This window comes from Ictalurus punctatus, chromosome 14 (genome assembly GCF_001660625.3).
Source record: "Ictalurus punctatus breed USDA103 chromosome 14, Coco_2.0, whole genome shotgun sequence".
NCBI lineage: Eukaryota > Metazoa > Chordata > Actinopteri > Siluriformes > Ictaluridae > Ictalurus > Ictalurus punctatus.
This window is the reverse complement of record NC_030429.2, coordinates 20,475,086-20,489,586: the sequence shown is the minus strand read 5'-3', so window position 1 is coordinate 20,489,586 and position 14,501 is coordinate 20,475,086. Positions and strand designations below refer to the sequence as shown.

Here is a 14,501-nt window from a genome sequence, read left to right as displayed (position 1 = left end):
TAATAAGGTCAAGTGAATAAATCAAGAAAATAAGTGCCAGAGTCCTTTCCTTTCTCACAGTGCTAAAGAAGAAATACGCATGCTCTGGCCTTCATCAATGTGCACACTAAAAGAAAGTCCTCCATTTAAGCACTTAGCGTTTACAAAGCTTCCATGGGCATTTATTAAAGGGCAATTATAAAAGGATGATGAATGAGGAGAAGCTCTGCTTTCTTTACTGTACTGTATGCTTTAGGCTTGGCATGTAATGGCCACTTCTTACTGAGAATATGAAATGGTGTCAGAACAGTGAGATAGTACAGATTGGGTAAAGTGGTATTATTATAATCAAGGGTTTTATTTTACAACTAATATGCATCGAGTGATGCAACTTACTATTTAATAATTTATACTCCATGAAAAGGCTAGAGATTGATAAAGGAACAGATGAATACTGGTCATTATAATAAACACTGTTTAAAACTAACCAATAAACGTTGATCTTTATTTTTTTTTTTAAAGTTAGCTATGAGAAATATGAGACACAATGCTTACAGTGGCTTGAACAACCCCATTAAGAATTTATTCCCATTACTGAGATAATATAAGATAAAAAATACTTACAGTGTAGAATTACTCCACTAATGGGAATCTGTTTGAATGTAAATTTCATTTATAGCCTTTTACACGAGTACAACTTTCAACAAGAGAAGAGCTGGAGGAGGAGCATTTGAAAACCAAATTACTTCTAATGATTGCTTTCATAATCTTCATGATGATTCTAATATTTGCCGGTCTATATCACCACTGAAAATGCATTATATCAACACCCAGTGTTCATGTTTGTCTGTGTGGAGCCTTTTTTTTTTCATGACACAATAAACTTAATCTAATTATATGCACACAACAAATATAACAGCACATTCCGTAACTACACCTGTTTGTACCTAAAATATAATATGGCATAATTTCAAGTCAGCACACCCTGCGTGGCACCACAGGGAGTAATTTGAATGTAATGGGAGGTTTGTCAAAGCTTCTTTTTGATCGGCTTTTTTTTTTTTATCCTTAAGCTCTATGGTTGGAAATAACATGCAGAATATGCCGTCACAGCTTTTGTTGTGCTTCCCTGTCAAATTATGCTGGAGTGGGATGACAGAATAGAACATCTGCAATGTATATGTGCCATAGAAAAGGAGTCCAGCATGAAATGAACTGGTTTACCATGAGAATGCATCTGCAGATGGCACAAAAGGCAGGGAGAACTCGAGAGCCAGTGTCCCCCCCTTTGTCCCACTTCATTAGTCTTTCTGAATTTATCCTCCTACAGCTCATTACAATTACTGATTAATTAGCATAGCAAGTGCCTGACCAAGGAAACAAAAATGAAAATGTAAATCGTGTCTCAGTTGCCTGGCCGTGACACACGCCATAATTAAAAATGCAATCGGAACGACAGAGAAGAAAAATGAGGAAGCACACTCATTGATTTTGGAGAATGTTTCTTCTATAGATGTGATTTATTCGATGTTTTCTCCTCGTCTGTGGGGTTGACGGTGTCAGAGCCTTAGGTTAGAGACAACGCTACTATGAATCAAGCCCATATGTCAGTTGTTTATGAAAAATCAAAAGAATGAGGGCGCATATGTTGCTGACAAATGCAGGTCATTTAACCTATTTGTCTAATCAACAGACTAATTCATTTGCTTCACATACACTACACTGCTGTTTGAAGGGTGTCCACAACCGACAAAGTCGAGACGGTATAAACAACACATCTGTAGCTGATAGGACTAATCCATGCTGAGCCTCGTATGTGTTTTCATTCAGACTTGTGGGTCAAGGAGTGATTGCTTCGAGCTGAATGTTATTTATCTGTTGCTTTCATCGCTGATGCTTATAGCACAGTAGGAAAATGATTATAGGAAAACAGAGCAGGTTCTGTATGACTGAGTGGTTAACTCAGTGTGAAAGTGTAGAGGCAATGAGAAGATAAAGTGGTGGACCTGATTGCCACCCTCCCAGTGTGAAAATTAGCTCATTAATTCAGTTTCCCCTGGCCTCTTGGTCTCTGAATCGTACAGAGACGCACTCTATATTTCTCTCATTCTCTCTCTCTCTCTCTCTCTCTCTCGCGCGCGCTCTCTGTCTCTTTCTCCCTCCATACCAAGTCAACATTAGCATACCCTGGTTTCCCAGGCAACCATCTCAGAATGAGTCCCCTCAGCTTCCTCAGCACAAAAGCAGAGTAAACACTAGAGTTTATCTTCTCCCAGTGTATGACAAATAGTATGACATGTTTGCTTGTCATAACGACTGGCTCTTTTGCTTCACCTGCAACTGCAAGCTGATTTCACCTACAAGTACAAAGACCTCCTGACACTCACTCTGATGAGTAACATAACCATATGGAATAAAACATGTTTAGCTCCCTCAAAGCTTGACAATGACCTTCTGATCTAGCTATATAATAAATAGCTTCCTTGATATTATTATGACATTAAATCTGGCATCAGCACAAGCTGGTAAATAGGGCGGAAATGGAACTGAAAATTGATTTAGTTTATCATTTAATGGGTAACAAATTGACTCTGTATATTAGAGGATATATAAAGCATCACATTAAACAGTTGTGCTTATCTTAATGCTAATATATTTCAGCATTCATGACCTGGACATACAATACTTAAGTTTATGTTGACTCTATAAATCTAATCTCTAAATTTATTTCCTTGTTTTACGAAAATGCAATGCATTCAAAACTAACCAAACCGAGTGTGTAATAATATTATTAGAGTAGACAGAGAGCAGCAATACTTTTAATACATACTTTATTTCAGTGTCAAGTACACAGAAGGAGATATCTAAATATAAAACAAGGTAAAAAAAACAAAACAAAACAAAAAAAAAAACAAAAAAGGAAATGGTGACCAGAAAAGATCTAAAAAAGAATGTAGGAATCTAAAAAAAATTTAAATGACAAAAACACTTTCATTGATATATACGTAGCGGAGATGTGTATAGTTGATTTATGCTCATGAAAATTTCCACAGAATCATTTTACTGTGGTTATAGTAATTTCAAGCTTCAAGATTTAATATTTATGACATTTTTAATGAGATGTTACAAATTTCATGATGTTACAACTGTACGTAGGCTACGATACCACAACATCCGATTCTGGATGCAGGAAAAATTACCACATGGTACTTATGTTACCAAGCTTATTATGATGGAAATTTTTGGTTGTTTTGACAATTGAGATGTATTATTATTATTTAGTGTGGCAGTATGTGCTTTTGGACGAAGAAAATTGAGCACTCAACCATCCATGTGTAACCCTTTGCATTAATTTTGCACACACACACACACACACGTTTTACTAGCCTTGAGAGGACCTTCCATGGACAAATGATTAATATAACTAAAGAATGCTGTACCTACACCTAAATCTAACCATAACCATAAACAAATTACATTATAATAAAAGCTTCAGTTTTTCAATTATTTTTCTTACATTTTTCTCATGATGACCAGCCAAATGTGCCTACAAAATCAAACCTGTTCAAAAGTCATCCTTGTGGGGACATTTGTTCCCCACCAAGATATAAATACATGCCCAGACATGTACACACGTTTGTCTTGCTAACCTTGTGAGGACCTTCCATTGATGTAATCATTAATGTAACTATAGTATGCTATACTAACACCTAAATCTGACCCTAGTCATAACCTAAGTAACCAAAGGCTTGTTTTAATCAAATGAAACCTACAGTTTAACCTACAGTTTTAGTTTAAAAAAATAAATAAAATAAAAATAAAAAGTTGCTTGTGGGGACCAGCTAAATGTCCCCACAAAATCGAAACTGTCAAATTTTCCAATCCTTGTGGGGAAATTTGGTCCCAAGCAAGACCTGAAAACACACACACACGTCTTACTAGCCTAATGAGGACCTTCCATTGGCATAGTTATTCATTTAACTAAATGTAACTAAAAATGAAAGTTCTCATTATGGGGACCAGCCAAAAAAAATGTTCCCACAAAATCAAAACTGTCTTGTGTATCCCTATCACCAAGAAATGAAAACGACACACACACACACACATACACACACACACACACACACTCCCCGAGTGGAGGAGTTACACACTGGGCTTTGCAGCAGCTCTATCAGCTCCTTGTTGGTGACATTGTATCAATCTGTCTGTCGGCTTTGCTGGGCAACAAACAGCCATTAAACATTAAAGACATGAAAAGCTAAAGATCGCCGGAATTTATCCCCCTCGAGATCTGAGGAGGCGAGCAGCTGCAGCTGGTTTTTGGGGACTCAGGAGTGAGGACTCGGAGCTGAGGAAGAGGAATGAAGTGAAATGTCCGGGCGGCGCTGCGCTGTGCTCTAACAGCGGGCTCTGAGTGCGTGATGGCCGGATTCCGCTGAGCTGGCCTTTCCGCTGCCTCTCCGGATCTCTCTCTCTCTCTCTCTCTCTCTCGCGCGCGCGCGCCCTCGCGCTCTCTCTCTCTCTCTCTCTCTCTCTCGCTCTCTCTCTCTCTCCCTGTGTGTGTGTGTGTGTGTGTTTGTGAAACCCAACGATTCCCGGCTCGTTTTCTTCTCCCGTTTTGCCCGTACCATTAGGGATCTATGGAGTGCACATAACCTTGCAACCCTCGGTCGGATCGGGGACACCTCACTCGGGGTAAGCAGCTATGATTTCATCATCTCTAGTGCAGGAATTTCTTTGCCCACTTTTAAACACGGCACGGTTTACACCGAGTAGCAGTTCTCAGCTAACCAGCTAGCCCAGATTAGCGCTGTAGCAGGCTAGCTAGCCTCAGCAAATACAGTTCTCCCAGCGGTTAACTCTGCATATGTTTTGCATCGCCGAAAATCATTTGCTTCGAAAGGGGAAACTGGGGGAGTTTTTAGTTTTACACACACACACACACACACACACACACACACACACACACACACACACACACAACAAAACAAAGCAAAACAAACAAAGTCCAACGTTGTGCGTCTGGGCGCAGCTGTTTTGACTTATACTTGCTTCTCATATGCTATTTGTTGGATGTCTTTAATGTCATTGCGTGTGTGTTTGGGGGTTTATCTGTGGACTGGCTGCAGAGGAAGGAAGAAAAAAAACAAAAAACAAAAGGCATACTAGGTGCCTATGGTGGTGTCCAGGTCCGTGTTAGCCACGATATAAGCCATGTTTATGTGATAAACAGTGTGTGAGAGCTGTTGCACTAAACCGCCATGCCCTTCGCTTTGTCACATTTCTTTATGACTGTGTTAGCCAGCTAGCTTTGCTAAGGCAGCAGAGCCAGCGACCGCTGTGTAAGAGTGCTTGTCTAGTCAGTTTAGCTATCAAAGAGGCATGCAGTGATTTGCAGAGAAACACTACTACACTTGCTGTACTACACAAAGTCTCTGAGACGAAACCTCGGACGAAATTCTCGCAGCGTATGAGCGGAAACACGACTACTATTCTACCACTACTTCTTTTTAATTTTTATCACGATGTTGTTGTTGTGTTTTTTTTTTTAATTGACCCCTGTGAGTTCAAGCTCTGAGCTTAGCCAGCTAACTAGCGTGCCCTTCTATGGAGTCATGCGAGCTAACAAGGCCCACAGAGCAAAGCCGCATGCATCTCTCACAAAGCACTCCAGGGAAGACAGACAAAGCTTAATTGTCTCGCTTCGAAGCAAACAACAATAATGGCTGGTTAAATGTTTTCTCTCCTGTTGTTGTTTTTTTTTTCTTCTTTCTTTCTTTATTTTTCCCCTTCCAATATGATCCCCCCTCCCCCCCTTCTGAAAATCAGTCCCATTTGTCATTTACCTGAACAGCTTGATCCATGTGATGTGGATTCAGGTTTTCATTCCTCACATCATCTCCACTTCGGAGTCCTAATACTGCAGTAGATTAAATAATAATCATCATTTGGACGGATTTACAGCCTTAATTAATAGAAAAGACTTCCCGTTATCGACCTTAGAGATGCCAGGGACCGGCTGATTTATAAGCTTTAAGTGGCAAGACTTGGTTAGGTTTCAAGTTAATTTGAAGAGAAAGACGGTACAGTTGGTTAGAAGTGTGGATTGCGTGGTCAGTAGTTAGCAGCTGTGGAGTTTTTTTTCCCCAGGTTATTATTATTATTTTGGTTATTGCTAGGGGAGCATGGTGGTGCAGTGCCCCAGTTCAAGCTCCAGAGCTCTTGCATCTCTAGAGCTTAGGTTAATATCTGTGTGGCGTTTCAGTGCATATTCTTTCCCCAGAGTCCTCCATTAGTCCATCCATCCATCCATCCATCCATCCGTTTTCCTTACGGCTTATCCTACACAGAGTCTCGCGGGGCAGCCTGAAGCATATCCTAGAGATCTTCGGGCAGGGGACACCCTGGATGTGGTACCGACCCATCGCAGGGCACACTCGCACACACTACGGACAATTTTGTAATTGCCAGTCAGCCTACAATGTATGTCTTTGGACTGGGGGAGGAAACCGGAAAACCCGAAGGAAACCCCTAAAGCACGGGGAGAACGTGCGAACTCCACGCACACATGGTGGAGGTGTGATTGGAGCCACCAACCCTCAGAGGTGCAAGGCAAACAAGATGACCAATAAGCTGGGTTGTCTAGTTTCCTCCTAAAAACATGCCAGTAGGTGGAATTTCTGGCCTAAATTGCCCCTAGGTGTGAATATGTATATGTATGGTGCCCTGCAGTGGTGAACTAGCATCCTATCCAGGGTATTTCACTGTTCCTGAGATATGCTCCGGCTCCATCATGAGGGTAAAGCATTACTTAAGATGATCGTGTGGTCACTTAACAATTCGCACCCACTAACTAGCTCTGCCTTACTACAAGACAGCTACCACCCAGGTAAAGTGAATCCAGCTTTTGCATCTTGAACAAAGGGCAGTGAAAAACACTTCTGGATACATGAGCTCACAGACACCAATGATTGCTCTGATTGACCGGAGAACGTAATGCCATTACTTCCACCCCCCAGAGAATATGGCCATTTTTTGCTTTCTTGGACTCTCGGCCATCAGTGGCTGTGGCATTGTCAGGTTTTCGGTCTTACAATGTACCCATGATAGGGTGCGTTTTCTAAAAATATATATTTTTTAATGTCACGCTACTCAGCTGCCTCATTTTCCTTATTTGTTATACAAAATTGTTGCGCCATAACGCAATTGAGACATAACCTCATTTCTCTGTTGAAGCTTCAGTGGCTCAATTTTTACTTACACTTTATGTCCAAAGCATCAAGCCTGAGTGTAATGCGGCAAATGATGGCATTTCCTGAACACTTATAAGTTGTAGAAAATGCTACAATTGTTAATTACTAATAGTGTCTGGATAGTGTCTGCTGCTGTAACAGAACCTGGGGCCATCAAATATCACCCATACAGAGTGTGTTCCCATCGGTGCTGTGAATGTTCAACTTGAATAGAAATAAAAAGGCTAGTGTTTGCTGATCTGTTGTCTTTCAAGAGACTCTGGATTCCTGACCGTTATCACATCACTGTTTTGAACTGCTAACTACACTTGACTCAATTATGACATTTTCAAGAAGACTTTCAAATCATAATGTTGCCCATCATAAGAGACTATTTCTAATCTTGTGCAGAATCTAACGAGCAAATTGCATCCATTAGGTCCGCGGACACACTTTCTACTGTGGCTCGTAAGTACACTTTAAATGATAAGCAGGTTAATAATTTCCATTCTGAAACGCGATATCTGGAAGTTGTAAATGCCGTAATGTGCAGTAATAGTGTAGAAATCTTGCGTAGGAATAGAGTGGAAATCTTTATAAAATCAACTACGCTACGTATTTACACAACATCTTGACACTGGTCTCTATATGGTTCGTTTTTTTCTGATAGTCATAATTGGGACTTTTTCAGTTTGCGTAGTTTTAAAAGGGATCTGAAGGTACAGAACCAAGGGTTTAGAAAATATACAGTGTGGCAAATCATGGCACCGTAACAAGCCTGTGATCTCATATGTTGTGACTGTTTGCGTTGCCAAGTGACTCCTAATTAATTACCCTGTACCCAGTCCCGCCGGGATTTTTTTTGCGATCGCAGAAATTAACGAAAAAGCGAGCAAACTCCGTAATATTCGGAGGAGCTGGCAGTTTTCAAAATGGAAAAATTCAGATTTCACCCCAAGACGCGACGACGTGTCCCGAAACATTGCGACGTCTTCACGACGCACATATTCGGCTAACACCGTCTTCGATTCACATGCGTGGAACATGAGAACAGCTAAAAGGTCTCATTTACCAACAAACATCACTGCGAAAGATCGTGCAGAGCAATTTTGTGCAGCTGCCAATCCGTGTAGTTTTCCGCAGTAAAAACACAAAAAACTCTGCAAGTTGCATCGCAAATTTAGAGAGAGAAAAAAAAAACGCAGTAAAACCGAGAATTTTTGGCTGAAACGATCACAAAAATACTGTGCACGATCATGTACGGACTGTCCAAAGATACCAGATGTGCTTAACATGGACATATGGAGCTACCTTGTACTTCTTGTGTGTATTTCATGGTAGTATTGTTTGTAATTGATTAGGAGTCTTATAGTAGTAATAATCCATTAGTTGATTACTTGTGACCGTCACTAGACACCACTCGGCAACCTTCAGAGAACAACTTCTCATTTCATGTGCACGCTTGGTAACAAATGCAGGCGTTTAAACGCAGTACAGATAGTCCTGTATTTATAGTAATTGGCAGGCAATTTCCAAAAGTGCTTTGTAGCCTCTATCAAAAACATATTCCCAATGCCAGATCAAATAGGTCAGGGTCTAATAACACTATCAAGCTAAAAGCCTGTTAGAGAAGAGAGCTGGTACATCAACAAAACCATGTTAAGGCCTGTTTTTAAATTGGTGCTCATATTTAAGTACTTGGTGAAGAGATGGATTTTCAGCCTTCAACAATCAGTGACTCAGGGGAAGTTCATTCCACTACCTGGTTGCCAGGCCATTGAAAAGTCTCGACGCATGTCTCTCGTGTATCTTCTGGGGGATGGTGGATACAGCCGAGCCGTCCTAGAGGCTCAGATGGAACATGGTGCAGAGCGATGTTTGAAAAGTGCCTTCAGGTAGGTGGGGGCTGGTCTGTTTTTAGATTTATAGCCAAGCATCTGTGTTTTAAATCTGATCCGGGCAGCTCCAGGAAACTTGTGGAGAGAACGCTTCAATGGCTTGGTCTGGGAGAACTTGTGGAGATTGAAAACAAGCCGTGCATCTGCATTCTGGATCAGATGCAAGGGTGGATGGCACACGGGGGAAGACCCTCAAGGAGCGAGTTGCAGCAGTCCAATCCCGAGATGAAAAGGGACTGAACGAGCAACTGAGCGGCCTCGTTGTCAGAAGGTGTGATCCATAGGTTCTCCAGGGAGATCACAGGATCTTGACATGGAGTCGTTTACAACATCTCCGTCTTGTCGGTCATCATTTAGTTTCTGCTGATGAGCTGCCATCCATGTCGATGTCTGCTGAACCTTCTGAGATCCGGGCAGAGGCACGAGTGTCTGAGGGAGGAAAGGAAAGCATGAATTGGGTGCCATCAGCGTAGTAGTGATTATTAAAAAAAGCATGTGAGGATATGAACTCGCTGAGAGTGTGCACAGAGGTTTACACGTTACCATAACGCATTAAAGCCACAGATAAATCCAGACGGTTGGTGATATACTTGCTGTTTTACTTCTGTTTTCGTTTCCCGTGAAGAGGCCCAAAGAGCGATAAGCGTCACTACATATCATTGCAAAACAATATCGATTTAAAATAAAAACTAAAAACTTTTACTGTTGTCCATATTCTGCCTCTGGAACACATGTTGCCTTGCTTTATTAAAGCAGGCGATCCAACAAGTGGACGTATTTTGCGCTCAATAAGTGCAAACTATCAAAGGAATCAAGCCAGCAACTATTTAGTTTAATACACCAGTTAGGTAGAACTGTCCAGGTTACTCTTTTATAAGCGACATTGATTTATTCCCGCGGACTGTCCACTCACAGACGGATATCGATGGATATCGCCATGTGCTGCATTGAGTGCTCAGAAAATGAGAGCATGCCAATATTCGGAGCTCGTCTGACAGACCGTACCTGTACACAGACTGACTGCTAATGTGGCAATTTGTCTGCTCCTTTCCAACTGGCTAGCAATCAGATTTGTATGGTAATTATCATCCAAGTGTTCGAAGGAGAAGAGAATGGTTCGTGTCACTGCCAAATTAGAAACAAGGTACGTAAATTTCTCAGAAAGGACGTGTTTGTTTTTTAATACTTGGCCGGTTATCAATGGGAGCAATGCCAAAGTATCACCTATGTGTCAGAAACTTTATGTATATTTTTATCCAAGAGCTGATTTCAACCGTTGATGTCTTTTGAGTTGAAAGTTCTTTGGTTTTTCCCACGATGACGGATGATAAAGTGAGTTAGTATTTATACACCAGGGAAATAGGTCATGGTTAAAGGTAACTGAGAGCAAAAATGACTTTTTAAAATAAATAAATAAATAAATAAAGCGTCCATTTAAAATAACCCATAGTGGTGTCAAGGTGTGTGGCCAAAAGTATGGACGCTAATCATATGTCTCTGTTGAACATCCCGTTCAAGGTTTAGTCCCCGTTTGGTGTTAAAATATCCACTCTTGTGGGAAGGCTAGATTTGGGGATTTGTCATGCGTCAGCCACAAGAGCCTTCGTGAGGTCATGCACCGATGGCGGTTATTGCGTGAGGAGGTCTGGGGTGCGGTCGGCGTTCCAGTTCATCCCAAGGGTGTTCAGTTGCGCTGAGGTCAGGGCTCTGTGTAAGGTCACTCGAGTTCTTCCACCTTCCTCAACCCTGTCTTCTTGGAGCTCAGGTTTGGACCTCTTTGTTCCAGTGAAGAGAAGTTGTAAAGCTACATCATGTACAAAGATATTCTATACAGCATTGTGCTTCCAATTCTGTGGAAATGGTTTGGGGAAGAACCACTAATGGGCGTAATGGTCAGGTGTCTCCTATCGTCTGAGTGGAAGATTTAAATTGTGTGTAAGGTTTATGTTATCCAACAGGTTTTTTTTTTTTTGTGCAGTTTTATGAAATTTATGTCAGTGATTCTGGAAGGCCATGTATTCCTGAGAATATGTACACTTTAGTCTCCACCTAATGAAAAATAAATGTGGAAAATGGTCTGGCTTTGGCAGTCTGAACGTTAGAAAGCATTTATTCCCTGGTTTGAGAAACTGCCATTGTAAGTTGCCTCTCATGTACTGAAACATTCAACGCACAAAACATTTGCATCACTGAGTTCCCAGATTCGATGGGTCAATTAACTCATTTTGGCATCCGGTGGCATTACGGCTCGTGTTTAGCCAGCGAAGCTTCCAGAAGATAAATTGCCTGGTGCAGATTTCTGTTCTGCTGTTGAGTGCAGCAAGGTGATGTGAGGATAAGGTCTGCTAAGTCACTCGCTCTCACACTGACATTTTGTTATCCTGCTGCTATCTGGCTGGCACCCAAGTGGATTTTGGTGCAGTGGAGGAAGGAGGTGGAAGATTGTGCTTCTCTTTCAAGACTGACTGGCTCTACTGCAAACGCTATGTTTTGACACTGTTGAGAGGTCTTTTTTTAGTACTCAGTACTTGTAATGTCTGGCTGAATTATTATTTATTTATTTATTTATTTATTTATTTATTTATTTATTTTTACAATCAACTCCCACAAATGCGAAAGTACTTGCACTGTATCTGAGATTTTTTTTATTTTTTATTTTTTGACCATTCGCATACTTTTTGGACCTGCCGTTTGGTGCTTTTAAAATGATTCAGGAACATAAAGACGTCATTGTTGAACAGAGCAGGAAGAAGAAACTGTTTTCTGGGAGAGAAAAAAAAGGTTTATTGAAACCTGGACCCATTCGAGCTACTGTGGCAAAGCCTGAAATAAACAGTTTGAAAAACTTCGGCACTTTTCTGTATGGAGAACCGGGCCAAAATTCCTCCTTTAGTGAGAAGTCTATAATCATTGCTCCATCCATGTATAAGCGCTTTTTTTTTTTTTTGGAACAATAAAAGGCGCTTTATACACGGTTAGTGCGTGTAGTAAAACTGTAGAACGTTGTTGTTGTTTTTTTGGTTTTTTTTTTCCTCTTATGCCTCCTGTGCTAGGCTTTCGTTAGAGGCGTGGTGATATTACGCGTAGAGAAGCATGCTTTACGCATGTTTTTATGTATTTAAAACAATGCTCTGTTACACTATGGCGGCCGTTTTTTGTTTATCCGACCGATTCACCTTGACGTGCGTGTTCTTTCGCAATGCACCTCGTCGACGTTTCTGTGTTTTGACTCGCGGGTAGACCTCAGCGAGACAGCGTGAGAAATCGGAGCAGCTGAGAGAACAGGAATGCCTCTTTATCTGAAGACTAACTGCCTTTAGGGTGGGACAGGACAAAAGACAGACAACTGGGAAACTGTTTGGCCGTACAATTAAAAGCGGTTTAATGTGCACCGGATTTCTGGCATCAGCTACCGGTTCGGTTTAAAAGGTTGCCGTTGAGGCGTATCGCTCCGTCGTACGGTTGCTGTGTCAAACTCGAACTGTAAAATGAATGTGTTACTAAATCACCCGGCTTGGAAAGCTGTGACCGAGCGGTTTGTGTAGGACTATGTATAAACTGGCAGTGCTTTGCTTCTTAAGTGTTGCTTCAGGCTTAGACATATCTTATGTAACCATTCTGATCCCACAAGAATAACTTTGCATCCACCTTTTCAGAGTTTTATTTATGTTTTGCTAGATTTAGATATTTGGTGTGTACAAAGTGCTTAAAGGGTTTTAAGTAAAGGACAAACCTGGAACCTAGCTCTGTCTGTCTTGCTGAGAAGTACTTGAATTAAAGAACGCTGTTTACTAACTGTCCTTGAAAATCCTGTCATTTTATTTTGAAGCCCTTTTGTAAATACTGTAGTGAGAACCCTGGTCATGGTGAGTTTAGAAGGTACAGGATGAAAAAGCAAGTTAAAATTTTCGCCCGTGACTTTCAAGGACTTCTCAAGCCCAAGGGACGTCATTTGTGGAGAGTCGAGTATTAAAACATGGCTTCTGAAGCATCTTTGTAAACGGTGCGGCTTAAAGGCCGATCGTGGAAATTTTAGAAGGTATGAAAAGCCAACGTTAAGTAAAAATTATACAGTGACTCATAAAGATCTTAACTCTGAAGGTTTCATCTTCAAAATGGAAAATTAACGCTGCGTTCGCGGCAAAGTAACTTGTAATCCCTCGCCTACAACCAGTAAAAGTCACAGAAAACACTGCCTCAATTTGAAGTTTTAAAGCGCACCTATTATGGTTTTGAATCGTGACTAATTTTGTTTTAAAGGTCTCATACACTAGATTCCCATGCATACAAGGGCAAAAAACACTTTAACGTGCTCATAATTTAAATCTCAGCATTAAACCCCCCCCCCCCCCCCCCACTACCTTGTCAAAAACGACTCGTTAAATGATTCGTTCTAAAGGATTCATTCTGAACTCCTCCTTTCAGAGAGTATACTCTGCTCTGATTGGTCAGATGTGTCAGTCTGTTGTGATGGGTCTACCGCTGTCAGCGTGTTTCAAAAAGGAAACGCCCACTGCCGTAACGAGTTTCAGCTCCGTCTGTCAGCGAGCAGCCGATGAAGACCAGAGGCGGGGTTTTTTCGTTACAAGCTACGTTGGTTAGTACAGGAAGTAAGTCTGGAATCACTAACGACTCGTTTCAGCTGTTCAGAATCGGTTCCTTCTTTTGGGAGTCAATGAGTCCGTTTGTCGTGCGCTTTGATCTTTGATGCTTTGCAGATGTTTTTACATTCACAAACAGCTCGCTATATGACACACTACATGTAAGGTAATATCTGAAAAACCATAATAGGTGCACTTTAACTCGTCGGCTTGGTGTAGTCTTCTCAACTTCAAGTCCCTTCCTCGTGTACGGAGTGAAGTCGAATCAACATGGCTGCTCACACTGAACAGTGTAAAGTCCACCTTCTCTACTTTGAAATGACTGTATATCAGTCTTGGCTTTAGATCAGTTAATATACACACGCAGTACTTCGTTAAATCTATTACACTCACCACACTAGTCTCTGTTTTGAAGATGTTCTCACTAACGTTATTGGGCTAGCTTTGCGTTAGCGCTACTCGATATTATCCGCTGTTGTTGCTCCGCTGCAGTTTCAGTCCAGAATATTGCGTAAGTTCGTTATCGTAAATCAGTTCCAGTAGACACTCGGGCCTGTAACCGTAAAGGTGCAGTCAAAGTAGCTTTTTACGAGCTTTACGTGCTCTGACACAAGACACTTCCGTGGAGACATCCATAAACGTGTTGAAGTGGGAAACCATTTTATTTGAAGGCACCATGAACACAGCATAAGCCTAAATATCGGAAGCGGCGTGATGATATGACAGTATAGCATCATCTCCTCGTGCCCTTCATGTTATAGTGTAAATAATGACGTTGCAATACATTATTA

General features: G+C 41.2%; 1 protein-coding gene across 2 annotated transcripts in view; it reads left to right on the top strand.

The window, feature by feature from the left end:
• The first annotated feature begins 4,512 nt into the window (after positions 1-4,512).
• Positions 4,513-14,501, top strand: part of znf609a (zinc finger protein 609a) — a 125,370-nt gene continuing 115,381 nt past the window's right edge. For both annotated transcript variants that reach the window (XM_017485962.3, XM_017485964.3), the window contains exon 1: positions 4,513-4,674. The gene's annotated coding sequence lies outside the window, so the exon portion shown is untranslated. The remainder of the gene's footprint in view (positions 4,675-14,501) is intronic.